Source organism: Melospiza melodia, chromosome 4, assembly GCF_035770615.1.
Source record: "Melospiza melodia melodia isolate bMelMel2 chromosome 4, bMelMel2.pri, whole genome shotgun sequence".
In the NCBI taxonomy this organism is placed as follows: Eukaryota; Metazoa; Chordata; class Aves; order Passeriformes; family Passerellidae; genus Melospiza; species Melospiza melodia.
The window spans coordinates 56,360,684-56,373,945 of record NC_086197.1 but is presented as its reverse complement, the minus strand read 5'-3'; the positions used below and the strand labels follow the sequence as shown (position 1 = coordinate 56,373,945).

Here is a 13,262-nt window from a genome sequence, read left to right as displayed (position 1 = left end):
CGCCCCGGCGCTTAATGCGTCTACCCTTGCACGGCTGCGCGCCAAGGGGCGGGGCCACTTCTCATTTAAATATCACGGAGACTTATTTGCATGCCACCAAGATGGCCGGCCCTGCGATTGGCCGGTTCCGGAGCAGCGCCCCACTGCCGGCCCCTGTGCCCACGGGGGGGCGGGGCAAACTGAGGGAGGGGAGGAGACACGGGGTTCATTTGCATAGCGGCCCGGCGTGTGCGACTGGGGGAGGCGGTGTTTGTGCCCGGGGCGCGTTGCGAGTTTGAATCCACAGCGGCGGCGGCAGCAGCAGCGGCGGCGGCGGCTGCTCGGGCGGGAGCTGCCGCGGACGCGAGGGCGCAGGTACGGCGGGGCGCGCTCGGGGCGCGGGGGCCGGGCGGGCAGGGCACGGCACGGCACAGCGGCGGCCGTGCTCGCTGCTCCGCGCGGCGGCGGCGGCGGCGGCTGCAGCGGCGGCGGCTGCAGCGGCTGCAGCAACAGCGCGCATGCGCCGGAAAGCTGCAGCGCTGTACACGCGCATGCATGGGAGCACGTGACCCGGCTCCAGTGCAGCGGCGGTGGCGCGCGTGCGCGTCCCCGTTGCTTTCGCGCGTTGGCGGCGGCGGTGGCGGCGCGGGCACAGGTGGGTCTGACGGGGGCGCGTACCGGGAGCAGCGGGCACCCGCATGGGCGCGCCCCGCCTCACGCGGCCTGGGCGAGGCGAGGCGAGGTGAGGGCGCGTGTTTGGGTGGGACAGGGGCGCGTCGGGCGCTTCGAGAGCGTTTCCTCGCTCCCTGCCGGAAATGGGCTGGCCTGGCCTGGGTGGTTGGTGCTGGGCGCCGCCGGGAAGGGCCTCACCGGCGCGGCGGGCGTGGGACATCGCAGCGTATGGACTGTGGACGCAACGTGGGGAAAGTATTGGTGGTGTTTTTACACTGGCAGACACCAGGGCACAATTTTTGTACTTTATGGATATGCTTGTTCCTTGGAAACCAAACAGTTTCTATATGGGAACAGAGAAGGTCGAGTTGTGCTTACTCGTGTGGTGTCACCAGTAAACAAGGCCCAAGCGGCTCCTCGAGGTGTCATGGCCGCCCACATCAAAACATGGCAAAAGAGTTTAAGCCATGTGCTAAGTAAAGAAGGTACATTCGAACCTCTTCTCATCCTTAAGGTTAAATATTTTAAAAATCCAAACTTCTCCCAGTTAAGTGCTTTTTTTCTTTAATTCTGAGGCCTGGTGTCGCTCTGCCCTGGAGTAGTTTTTTCTTCTAGCAAATCCATCTTTCTGGATTTTGCAGTCGTTGGCAGATATTCAGTGGAAATGCTGATAGTAAGATATTTTATTTCTTAACAGTAATCTTGAAATCATTCTAAGTAGCGTCACATGACTAGGTAGACTTAGCAGAAAAGTTGGATGGAAACGTTGATGGAAAAGTACCTGCTTAAAATAAAGGGGTGAACAGCTCTGCTATTCTAGGAAGCAGTCAGTGAGCTTAAAAATACAGGCTTCAGGCACAGAAAAACATCACTTACACCTCTAGATATTTGCTATGCTAACCAGTGGAAGTAAGAGCATGTTAATGGGTATGTTTGCTTAATATTCCAAACTATACAAAAAATGCAGCATTATTATAGCTAGGTTTATTAGAACTAATTTCTGCAAGATGAGAGTATTTTACAAGCATACTATTTGTCTCTCTTTTGCAAGTTAAAATACATGCTTGCGCTTGTTACAATTCATAATACTTATGTTCGTATTTTTAAAAGCAGAAGAGTGAAGAATGTTTGTAATCTCTGCTTAAATGTGGAATGAATAAATATGTAATCTGTACACGCTCATCAGCTATCAATATAAAAAATAAGTGGTGTTCTAATTAGGTGCTGGTTTTTGCAGTCCTACAGGAAGGTATGAAGGAGAGTGTTGCTGCAGATACTAAGAATTTCTTGGAAGAGAAGAAACCAAACACAAAAACCACTGCTGTTTGATACGTGATCTTGGGTAGGTAATTTTTCAGTTTCAGATCTATGAAATGGGGCTAATGATTCTTGTCAGGCCAATTGTAAAATATACTTGTTAACAATTTCATGAGGATTTATGCATTTTATGAATTGCGGTAACTGCACCCACTAGTTATTTTTGACATATAGCAATTATTATTTTATATGCTCCAGAACTACCAAGTTAAATTTTTATGTGTGTATAATCGAAGGAGCCTTATATTAACAATTTTGGATTCTTGTTACATTTTTAGTTTGGAGAACTTAGTATATTTCTTGAAGTAAACCGTATTTTTATTAGCTGCAACCTTTCTACCAACTGTAGCAGTGCTGAGCTGATGCTTTCTGTGATAATATGGAACAGTGTTGTATTTTGTTCTATGAAGTAATTTACTGAAAGTGCTTTGGATGTTGTGTAGACTTAAAACTAATCACAGTACCGTTCATTTGTAAAACGATTGAACAATAATTATATGCATCAATTTAAATTGTTATTTTGATGACTTTTTTGTGAAACCATTTATCTTCTACCCCATTTGAAGTCTGTTTTCAAGGAGATGCTGATTCTAACAGATACATCTTTTTTTGCCACGTTTCCTAAGCTGTAGGTTGTCTTATTGTACTCATTTCAAAAACTTACAAAACCAACATTAACTATAGCATGTGAATTTCTCTATAAAAGCTCCTTTGGTAATCCCTCCTGTGAGGACGTAAAACACATAAGCATATGCTTTCCTACCGTCATGGAAGGTGATTTTTCCAGCCAAGCAAGAGCCTGAACAGCTTAATGAAAGTTATTAGTTAATAAAGCTTAAATACTGATTTTACTGAATTCGGTGCAAACAAAAATGTTTTACATGTTCAGTGAATTCTAAAGTACTGATTTGCTGTTAGTAACTCAATTTTCATTTTCCTTCTATTTGCGTGTGTTTCTTGTTACTAACTAGAAATATTTTCACCATGAAATGGATCTGATTAAGCCAAATACTGTATTTTGTTTTCGAAGTAAGGTAAAAAAAATCATTTCTTACTATTTAGATGTTTTAACGATGTAAGTATTCATTAGGTGTATTTCAGCTTAATTGTCAGAAACAATACGTGTGGCAAAAATGTGAAGTTTATTTATGGGATATAAGCAGTAAGGCCAAAACATTCTTTAAACCGGTATGTCCTTACTCAATAGTTTGCGTGTTAGTGCTTTTCTTCTTTCGTATTTATTCTACTCCTGATGAGGTTTTTTTGTATTATGGGTTAGTTCCATCTTTACGTGATGAATTTTAATTTGCGAGTTATGGCAATGACACGTGTTCATTGCAGTTTTCATAAGAGGTAATAAATGAAGAAAATAAGTTGTAAGTTACGAAACTGTTAAGATATTTGAGTATGGGGAGCTGGGATTTTTTTTCCCCTCCTTGATGTTTTTTATTTAATGCTGCTCTTAAATGCAATGAAATCTAACGTTATTTTTGCAGAACATCGCTCATTGGTCTCCTTGGTTTTCTCTAGTACCTGACGTTACTCTGAGGAATTGACCTATTCACATAAAATAAGTGGGAGTTTGTAAACTGATCAGCATAAATGCTGTTTTCATGATGTATATTTGAAGTCCTGGTGTTTCAGTTCTACTCACTGTGCTATGTGTTCTGCATGAAAAAGTTTTTCTAGTTCCACTGTGCTGTAAGAAGCTGTTTATCAAGCAGCAGTGACTTAATCAAATACAGGATGGGAGTAAGCTAGGGCTGTTGTGTGTCAAGTTCTTTTTTTGTTGTTGTTGTTGTTTGTTTGTTTGTTTTGATAGTTCATTAAAAGAAAGTTAAAGTGATTTCTATAATCATATTTTTCTTGTCAAGTCAGCTGTAGATTGTTTTAATCAGTGAATATGGTTTAGATATGAATTGTGTAATACCTAATGTCAAAGTTTCTCTACTTTGGCCTTGGTTTAGATACTAAAGCTTACTGGATGATGCCAAGGAAAGTAACTTAAAATATTTTGAATGCTTGGGTTAGGAGGATCTGGAACATAGTTTGTGTCTACTTTTGACTTCTGGTTATCCTGTTGAGAGAATAATTTCACATGGCATTGTGAGAATCTTAGTTTTTATTAGCCTGAAAAGCTTTTGTGTATTATTGGTGGCATTTTTAGATGTTTTTCATTTTTCATTCATGTTCAGCTTTATCTAATTTTTTTTTGTATTTTTATAGTAATGGTAGTCAAATTCTTGATTTCATACGTACAGCGTGTAAGTTTTGAGAGCATTTAACTGAAGTACAGTATCAGTCTACATATTAGACTAGGAGAGTGTCATTGTAGATAAAAAGTACTGATATTCATTATCTAAATACTGGATTTTCAGAATGCGTTATTATTTTTTTATTGTGGTGAACAATGGAAGCGTGATTCAGAAAGGAGAGTCTGTTTTGTTAGTGTGGAGAGTTGGTTTTGTTTTTTTTTTTTGTCTTAAACTGCATATTCTGGTTTTAATAAATACTCTAGTTCTTAGCTCTGTTCTTCCTTGACTGTTTTTTTGGAAATATATGTAGGCCAAAAAGCATACCAAAGTTGAAAGTAGATTTCTCAGTTGCATGTGACTTTTACATAGTTTTGTATTTCGTGGTTTCATCTTGTGTTGTATTACATAACGTTAAAAAAGCCAAAATGCTGTAGGTGCACAATAAATCATAATCATAGAATGATTTGGGTTGCAAGGGACCTTAAAATTCATCTGCTCCCAGCTGCCCTGCAGTGTGCAGGGAGACCTTCCACTAGACCTGGTTGCTCAGAGCCCCATCCAGCCTGACCTCAAAAACTTAACATAGGTGAAGCATTCCCAATTTAATCGCCTCACAGTACAGTGCCTCACCGCTCTCACACAAAAGGATTTCTTTCTTAATATCTAATCTAAACCTACTGGTTTTCAGTTTGAATCCATTACTTTTTATTCTATAACTACATGACCTTGTAAAAAGTTTCTTTCCAGCTCTTTTTTACTCCTTTTACAAGCACTGGAAGGTCCCTTAAGGTATCTACAGAGCCTTTCCTTTTCCATACTGAACAACCCCAGTTCTCTCAGCATTTTTTCTTGGGAGAGGTGATCCATCTCTCTAATCATCTTGGTTGCCCAGCTTTGCAGTGAGTGGTTCATGTCCTTCTTGTGCTGAGGACTCCAGAGCAGTGCAGGTGGGGTTTCAGCAGAGCAGAGAGGCAGCATTCCTTTCTTCACTGTGCTGTCCATGCTGCTTTGGATGCAGTCCAGGATAGAATTGGCTTTCTGGGCTGCAAGTGCACATTGCTGGGTCATGTCCAGCCCTGATCCACCTGCACCCCCCCAAGACCTTCTCAGCAAGGCTGTTCACCAGCTGTTTATCAGCCCCAGCCTGTACCAATACCAGAGGCTGTGCTTACATGCAGCTTCCCCTTTGCATGCAGGCATAAGTTTCAGGCTTGGATAAAACTTAAAAAAATTTGTGTGGATAAGGTTATTAAAATGACACTTAAAAATTCTGCTGGGAGAATTTTTAAGTATCCAACAAGGTTATTTTTCTGCCTAAGAAGAAAAATTGCAATTTCAAATTGTGCAACAGCCCTAAAATTTTTAAAAGAAACCTGTTCATCTTTAGCACAGTAGCCCAGTTTTATGTGAACACTGATTGACAATTGTTCTTAGTAGTTCTTGGAAAAGTTGTTCGTTTTCAGTAAATATAAAGCATAGTCAGCATCAAATGTGATTATTAATAATTAATGATTATTATAGTTAATACCTGCAAATCTTGTGAAAAAATTTGCTGGAGTGAGGAGAAGCTACTAGTGTTGGTAGTGAGGGAGGTTTGAAATTATATGGTGTTTTGGGGGGATAACTTGCTGTCAGTCAGTGCATAGGCCAGTTTCCACTGTTCACTTGCTTGGTGTAGTAAGGCACCAGTGATAACCTGAGTGAAAAACAGCAAGACAATATTTACCATCTGTAAGAAACGTGGATTCCCTAGTTCCATTGCTCACTCCTTATCTTGCTTAACACTGCTGGTGTATATTTTTTTAATTCCCTGTATATTCAACAGCAAGTCTGCCCTCCCTTTTCCATCCCTCCCCCCATCTTTCAGGGGTTTTTTCTGAAAGTAAAGACTCCCTTACAGGTGTAGCTGAGAGCATGGTACTAACTATACCATGCTAAATAACTGCCTGATTTTCAGTTGTAGGTCAGTTTGCATCCCTTTGTAGTGGAAGAATTCACGACATTGTGTAAATGTATGTATGTTGTATAAATACCTTTTATGTTTCTCTGGGAAAACTTTTGTTTTGGAAAGTAAACTATGCCTTTTGTTATATTTTGAGCTATGCTTGTTACAAATAATTTAAGAACTACATGTAGGAATTACTAGCACTTACTTCTTTCATGAACCAACATCAAATCATTTGAGAATTTAGGGAATTAGGTGGCTGGGTGCAAAGTACCTTATTTTAAAATGTGTTTTCAGAAATATTAAAGTACCTTTTTAAAATGTGTTTTCAGAAATATTTAGCTCAACTAATAGAGGTACTTTTGTTGTGGGTAACATGAATTTTTGTAATACAGGAAAAATCTTCTCCTTTTTCTAGGTACGGTTTCTGGAAATGCTTTCAAGTAAACTCCCATAGTCAATGCACAGATTTCATTAAATATATGGCTATGGATATGGGAGACAAAATAAACACACAGATTATTTTAACAACTGTCATTTTGTGTTGTCTCAAGTATTATCTTCAATTTCATGGTAGTGTCAAAAAATGCTATGGTAAAAAAACCCTGAACAATTTCCTGAACAAAAACTCATCCCTTCTCCTCTCCTCCGTCAAAAGAAAAACGCCAACCAAACAATCCAAAAGCTGCCATCTTACTTCTAGCTTTGCTTCCAACGTGCTGCACTTTCCATAAGGTCTTTTTTAAAAGAAGTTGCATTCAAGTTTTTTGTTTCTTTCAGAAATGCATTAAACACATTAATATAAATGCTTGCTGACTTCAGTCAGTGCGCTGAAAATTTCCCTCTTTGGTCCTACCATCAAGAAGCTTGGAATAATGAAGTGTCCTTAAATGTGGTGCAGACTTTTGCTTTTCTGAACTTCTGTGCTGTTTGTCTAGTGATTATGAGCTTTTTCTTTCCCCCAGCAGTTTAGTTAGTGTTTATATGTGATGTCCCAAGTGAGAGCCAAGATGTTTCTTGAAATCAGTGTACTGGCCTGTGTGAAAATAGGAATATAAAGGGATTTCAGTAGATAGTATTTAGAGACAACAGTTGAATTGTGTACAAGTAGTAGTTTCTCCTTGATTTCATCAATGTAAGAACTGTTTTTTCTAGTTAATGTTAATTAACATATAAAACCCCACACAACAAAACAAAAACGATCAATAATGGAAGAGAGTAAATTGGAAAAGTGGATAGGATGTGGTTTGGACACAGGGACTTGTGGATGAGACATAGCTAAGTGATTTCTACGCATCTAATTTGAGCAAAAGAAAGTATTCATGCTTCGGTTGTTCTCTCCTGCACTTGTTATGTTTAAATAACAATGTTTTCTGTCCATTGTCTGAATGGACAGAAATTTCTGCCTGCCCTTGATCCTTCAGGAAGGAGCCCTGGTATGAACTGTGGCTCTATGTAATGGTATTGAAGAGGTGTGTGCAAAGGTGATATTATTTACACAGGGTAATAGCTAGAGAAACAACAGGATGCCATTCTCTTGCGGTTCTTGTTTGATGTCCATGAGAAATTGGAAAAATGGAAGTCTTGCTTTAATTTATGGCTTCCGTAATTGAACTTACTGAGATGATATTGGAATGTTTTGGCATGTTATCAAAAGAGGCCAGGATTAAAGGTTGTTTGGTGTTCTTATTGTAACATGTTAAACTTAACTTCCATTCTCTAGTCTTACAAAAGTGCTTTATTTTCTTGGGATTTTGACTAGAGAGGCTGTATAAATGCCATGCTAGGTAGCAATGAAAAAACTGTAGTCCCGTGCTAGTACAGAATTACACGTTAGTGTGGGTGCAGTCTAACATTTCCAGGGCTAATAAACCAGTTTCAGAGGACTTATTCCATTTATAAGTCTATGTTTATTTAAACAACAGGTTTTATTTTAAACACACTTTTGTGTGTTAATGGAGGTCTATTGAACTAGACATTGAAGTTAATTAATGCATGTGATTTCTTTACTATTCAGAAAGATATTTTGCGTCCATGTGTCTGTATTAATGTATTACGGTCTCTGCATGTTCCTGAAGCTTTCTGACAAAGCAAGACATTTGTAGCAACAGGACTGTGACATGGATTCTGTTTTCTGTGGCTCAGGGAAAGCATTCTGTGAAATTTTTTTTGCAAACTTGTTGGTTTTGCCTGTTCAAACCTATTTAAATCATTGTCATCCATATGTCAAGCTCCAAGACTCAGCGTTACATAAAACGCAGTGTTGTACAAGTGCAACTTTTGGATTCTGGGTTAGAATGTCCCTATGTTTTTGATGATGTTCTTGAAATTGTGAAACTTGAAATCAGAATTCGCATTTTGATGTACAGATTTTGTAGACATACTGAACACAGAATTCTATTAAAAACATTGTCACTGGAGAAATCAAAGTATATGTATATTTGTTACACAAATGGAATATTTAAGTTTAAATTTTGGAATCTTACAAGTTATTGTAAATTTCCACAAGCTAATAGTGTGGTATATATGGTGCTCAGAGTAAGCAACATAGGGTATATAATTTAGATAATACAAAATTTTATCTTTTGATTTGGTTGTAGACCTGATTTTTACTTTAATACAAGGTGTTAGTGAAGGAAAGCTTCATTGTAATGGATTGTTTCAAAGTAGCTGTAATGAATTTGTTCTCCAATTTTCACGAGTGTTTTTTGAGAAATACATTTTTTGAACTTCAAGTATATTTTCATTTAGTTTTCTAAATCTGTACTGTACTATCAGTGGAGCTGTCTCATACGTGGCATGTGCCCTTTCTTGTACTGCAGATCATGGTAATACAAGGTCAAAAAGAAAAGCCAGATAGCGTGTTTCACCATTTTTTTAAGTTAGAAATCCTGGCTGTAGTGCTGATGAGTGCATCAGACAACTACTGCTGGCATGATTAATCAATCCTGAAATAACTAGCTACAGCTAGCAACAGACATGCACAGTTACATAAGTCTAGACCTTTTCATAATTGGAGTGATTGGAGGGCATGTTGTTCTACTTTTTAGGGGGGAGTGGCTTACTATGTTGGGCTAATTTTGGATCACAAAGATTATTTTTTGTTAAAAGGCTAGGTGTAGTTCAACTCTGATTTTCTTTGGAATTGCCCCATGGACTCTTGCAAGTATTTTGTTGTGAAGTAGATAAATTTGGATTATGCAGAAGTGAGGCAGATGTAGAGGAGCTCCCTCCAGAACTGATCCAGTGTTGCCTCTATGAGAGTGTGTGATTGGTTATTATTTATTATATTATTATAATTAATATTATTATTTTCATTACCATAAACAGATAGTAGAGTGAAACCTGTATTGGATTTAATTTTCTGGTAGACGTGTGTCTTAGGTTAACAACCCCATTGTCCCCACCATAGGTTCTCAAACCAGTTCTTCAGGAACTGCTCTGTTACGAGATTCCATCAAAATTCCTTAAGTGATTCCAGATACAGCCCTTCTTTGAAAAACCTAGACAACAAGCTGCGTTGCAGTCATAAGGACTTAGATACTTGGTTTCTCTAAGCATTGAAATTCTGGAATGTTCTTGGGGTTTTTGCTAGTTTTCTTATAAAGTGGACATCCTTTTTTCCTCCCCAAGTAAAACTTTTATTTGGCAACTAATGTTATAGAATATTTTGAAGTAGATGGAGCAGTACAAAGCTGTAGATTAACTTCTTAAATTGGTTGTTTTGGTTTTTATTTATTTTTTTTTTTTTAAGAAGCATTGAAGTGAGCCTGCTCTTGAAAACTGTTCCCTAATGTTTGTCAGCTCTGTGTGTGATCCGGCTCTGTATCCGTGACTGTTAATATGTGACATGAATTCTGAACTGCCTTGCAGTTGTGAGTGATTTGAAGCATGTGACACAAATCCTGGATCACCGGCCTAGAAGGGCTGCCTCTTGTTCATTTTTGGTTTATTTTGATTTTCCCTTCACCAGTGGTGCTAAGGAAGCTGCAGTGCTGCAGCTGTGCATTAACCACTTCCTGCCTGTCAAAGAAACCACTCCTCTGCTTGCAGGTACCCACCCCTTCCACCTCTGCAGTTTGTTGCAGTGTGGTAAAGACAGAGGTGCTTTGCTGTGTAAATGTTTTACCTCTTGCTGAGTTGTCACTGATTGGCTTGAGTGAATGCTGCAGCCATCTTAAGTCTTATTTTCAGTACAGCTGAGAGAGCCGTTTCAGAATGGCTGAAAAAGTGCTCTTCAGTGTAGCAGTGTAGCTTGACTGGGTGCAAATGAACAGAGCTGTTATCATCATGTGCTCCGGACCTTAGAGGTGAGCACCAGCTCTACTCTGCTGTGAAGCAATTTAAAAATTGGTTAGGCATAGTTAAAATTAATTCTAAGCTATATAAAATACATTGCAATGCTGTTGTCTTTTGGTTTTTTTGTTTTTTTTTTTTGGTTTTTTTTGGTCAATTGTAGTGGGTTTTGGTTTTTTGCTGATTTGTTAGTGGTTTGATTTTTAGAGTTCAGTTTTCAGGGGTTTTTTTTGTTTGTTGGTATTTGAGATTTTTTTTGATTTGTGCTTTTTTGGTTTTCTCTTTGCTTTCACACTGAATTAATTCACAGACTTTTATCTTGTCTCAGTTACAGGATAGATTAGATGGGACAGGTCAAATATCATATTTGTCTTGCTAAAGCAATTATTTTACTTTGGCTTACCTTCTTAGCAGGCCAGAAGAGCACTTATTCTGTGCTGTCCCTTTCTCAAATGCTTTCCTCATACTTTTACTGAAAAATGAAATAAACACTTTACAAACTTCATTACATTTTTGAAACCAAGCAATTAGATTTATCATGTTTTCAATGTATAACTTTTCCAGTGGTAGATGATTACAATGCCTGTATGAATACATTAGAAAAACAGTGATTTTATAAATGTTAACTGTTCTGTAGGTAGCACTTATTTGCTACTCCAGAATAAGACTCCCGATTTTATGGAATTACTACAAATGAGAAGATGAAAGATTTGAAGTTTATTGGTTTTTTTTTTTTTGTATAAATTAATTGAAATCTGAGTTTTAAAGTGTTAGTGGTTTCACAGGCCTCATGTATTTTGCTGTTGGTACTGGATGGTGACCTAGCTGTCATCCTTAAAAGTCATTAGAAGGTACTGTTTCCAGGGAGATGAAAGTTGGAGAAAAGTAATACTCAACTTTTTTCACTGGGGAGTTGGGACAACAGAAGCGAAGAAAAAAGGCATTTTTGTTCATGACTATATAATTTCCTTGTTCTGTGTCTTATACCTAGTTCAGGTCTTCATGGGTTCTCTAAGCTGCACATAGGTTAAACCAAGAGTAAGTAAACAGGAAGCTTCTTGAAGTTCTCCAGAAATATCAGGAGCAGCAGATGAGCTTGGTGGCTCACAGTATTTTCCTGGCTGAAGCTGAATTTAGTGCTAGGGCTGTGAAAGCTAGTCTAAATGCTGACAAGTTTAGTCCTTCCTCAGAATTTCTGCACGTTAATTTGGTGCTTTCAGTATAATCTCTAACAAAGCACTTAGTGGTTAAATTAGTATTAAATATCTTTTTTCATGTATTATGTTACACAGTTAATGGCAACACGGTGTTTATAAAGACACTGAATGTTCTGTGCAGACTTTGCATGTCAGATTCGCAGGAGATGTTGTTTATCCATGTTTATTCTGTTCATTTGATAAAAAGAAATAAAGTCAATAAAATCCACAATTTTTAAGGTGAGATAATTTAGTGACTTAAGTTAACAGTAATTTTTTAAGTAATCGGTCATAGAATTTTTCTGCTTTAGGATAAGAAATGCAAGTGTGTGATTAGAGGTGATAAAAAGTAGGTAGGTAGTTTTTTTATTGCTAGTGGAACTTTGGTGAATTTGATTAACAGCAGATTTTGGTTCATAGTGCCTTCTTTTGATTGGGTAAGATAGTTAAGATCCTGGGAACATTTGAGTCCTTGGAAATGTCTGAAAATTCAAATCACCAATCCTAATTAAACAAATTTATCTTGATAAAACTTGACAATTTACACCATACATTTACCTCATCTAATGGATGTAAATTAATAATGCAGCGCAACAATCATCTTTCTGGTTTTCTGCAAAATACTGGTTTTTGGGAGTTAAATTTATGATTGGTTGGGTTTTTTAAAAAGAACGGCAGGCATATAAATATTGCCCAGTGCTCTTTGTTTTGTTAAGATGTCGCTGTTAAACTGTGCTTTAATGGAAGCCTGAAAAGTAGAGTATTTTAGACAATCATTAGAGTGTTTTTCATATGTATTACATTTGAATAAAACACAGTATTTTCAGACCGTGTCTTTTATATAGTCCTTTTAGGGAATTTTTTTTTGCCCGTGGTTTTTTTTCTGTGAGCTGAGTAAGCTTATTCCCATTTTGCAGAAAATGTATGGAGTGGTTGCCAGAGCTCAGAGAAAAATTCTTGTCCCTGTGTTTCCCGTTCCCTTTGGTTCTTGTTTTCCTTTGCTTTTTAACAGGCCATTTTGAACACGGATCCATTTTTGGAAGTGCTGTACAGAATGTGACTGGCCCAGCAGGGAGCTGTAGTGTTTTGTTCCATTAACTGCATGGGTAGTGTGGTTTGGTTTGGGGTTTTGTTGGTTGGTTTTCTTTTTTCTTTCCTAAAGTAGGTGTTAGAATGCTAAAAGTATGGTAGGTTTTGCATATGGGGTACGTTCCCATTTTCAGAAATCCAAGTACATTGTAATGCTTTTTTTATGGTTGTACTAGTAGCTGAAAGGATAATCTCTTCTCTCTTCACTCCCATGGTGCTAATAGTTTGCGTCTTTCTTACTAATCAAAAAGAAAATGAAAACCACCAAAAGTCAAAGAAACAGGGTACTTGAGTGGGTGCTAAAACACCCCCCTCCCCCCACCACCTTTATTACATACCTAAATTAGATGTTCATGCTTTGAATTAGAAATAGATGTGTGTAATGAAGTAATGACTTCAGCTGAATTGATTGCTATACAGTTTTAATGCAAGATGTGTTGTCAGACTGAGGTCAGTATAGTTGTGTCTGTGTATTCTAGAAAAAATAGCTTTGTACTGCTGGTAGTCTATCCT

General features: G+C 38.3%; 1 protein-coding gene across 8 annotated transcripts in view; it reads left to right on the top strand.

Moving 5' to 3' along the window:
- The first annotated feature begins 246 nt into the window (after nt 1-246).
- Nucleotides 247-13,262, top strand: part of ATF7IP (activating transcription factor 7 interacting protein) — an 82,134-nt gene continuing 69,118 nt past the window's right edge. For 4 of the 8 annotated variants that reach the window (XM_063154705.1, XM_063154704.1, XM_063154703.1 and 1 more), the window contains exons 1-2: nt 247-354; nt 1,889-1,993. The gene's annotated coding sequence lies outside the window, so the exon portion shown is untranslated. Of the gene's footprint in view, nt 355-564; nt 635-693; nt 722-1,888; nt 1,994-13,262 lie in introns of those variants that run through there. The other 4 variants (XM_063154707.1, XM_063154706.1, XM_063154698.1 and 1 more) reach the window with 3 other exon arrangements.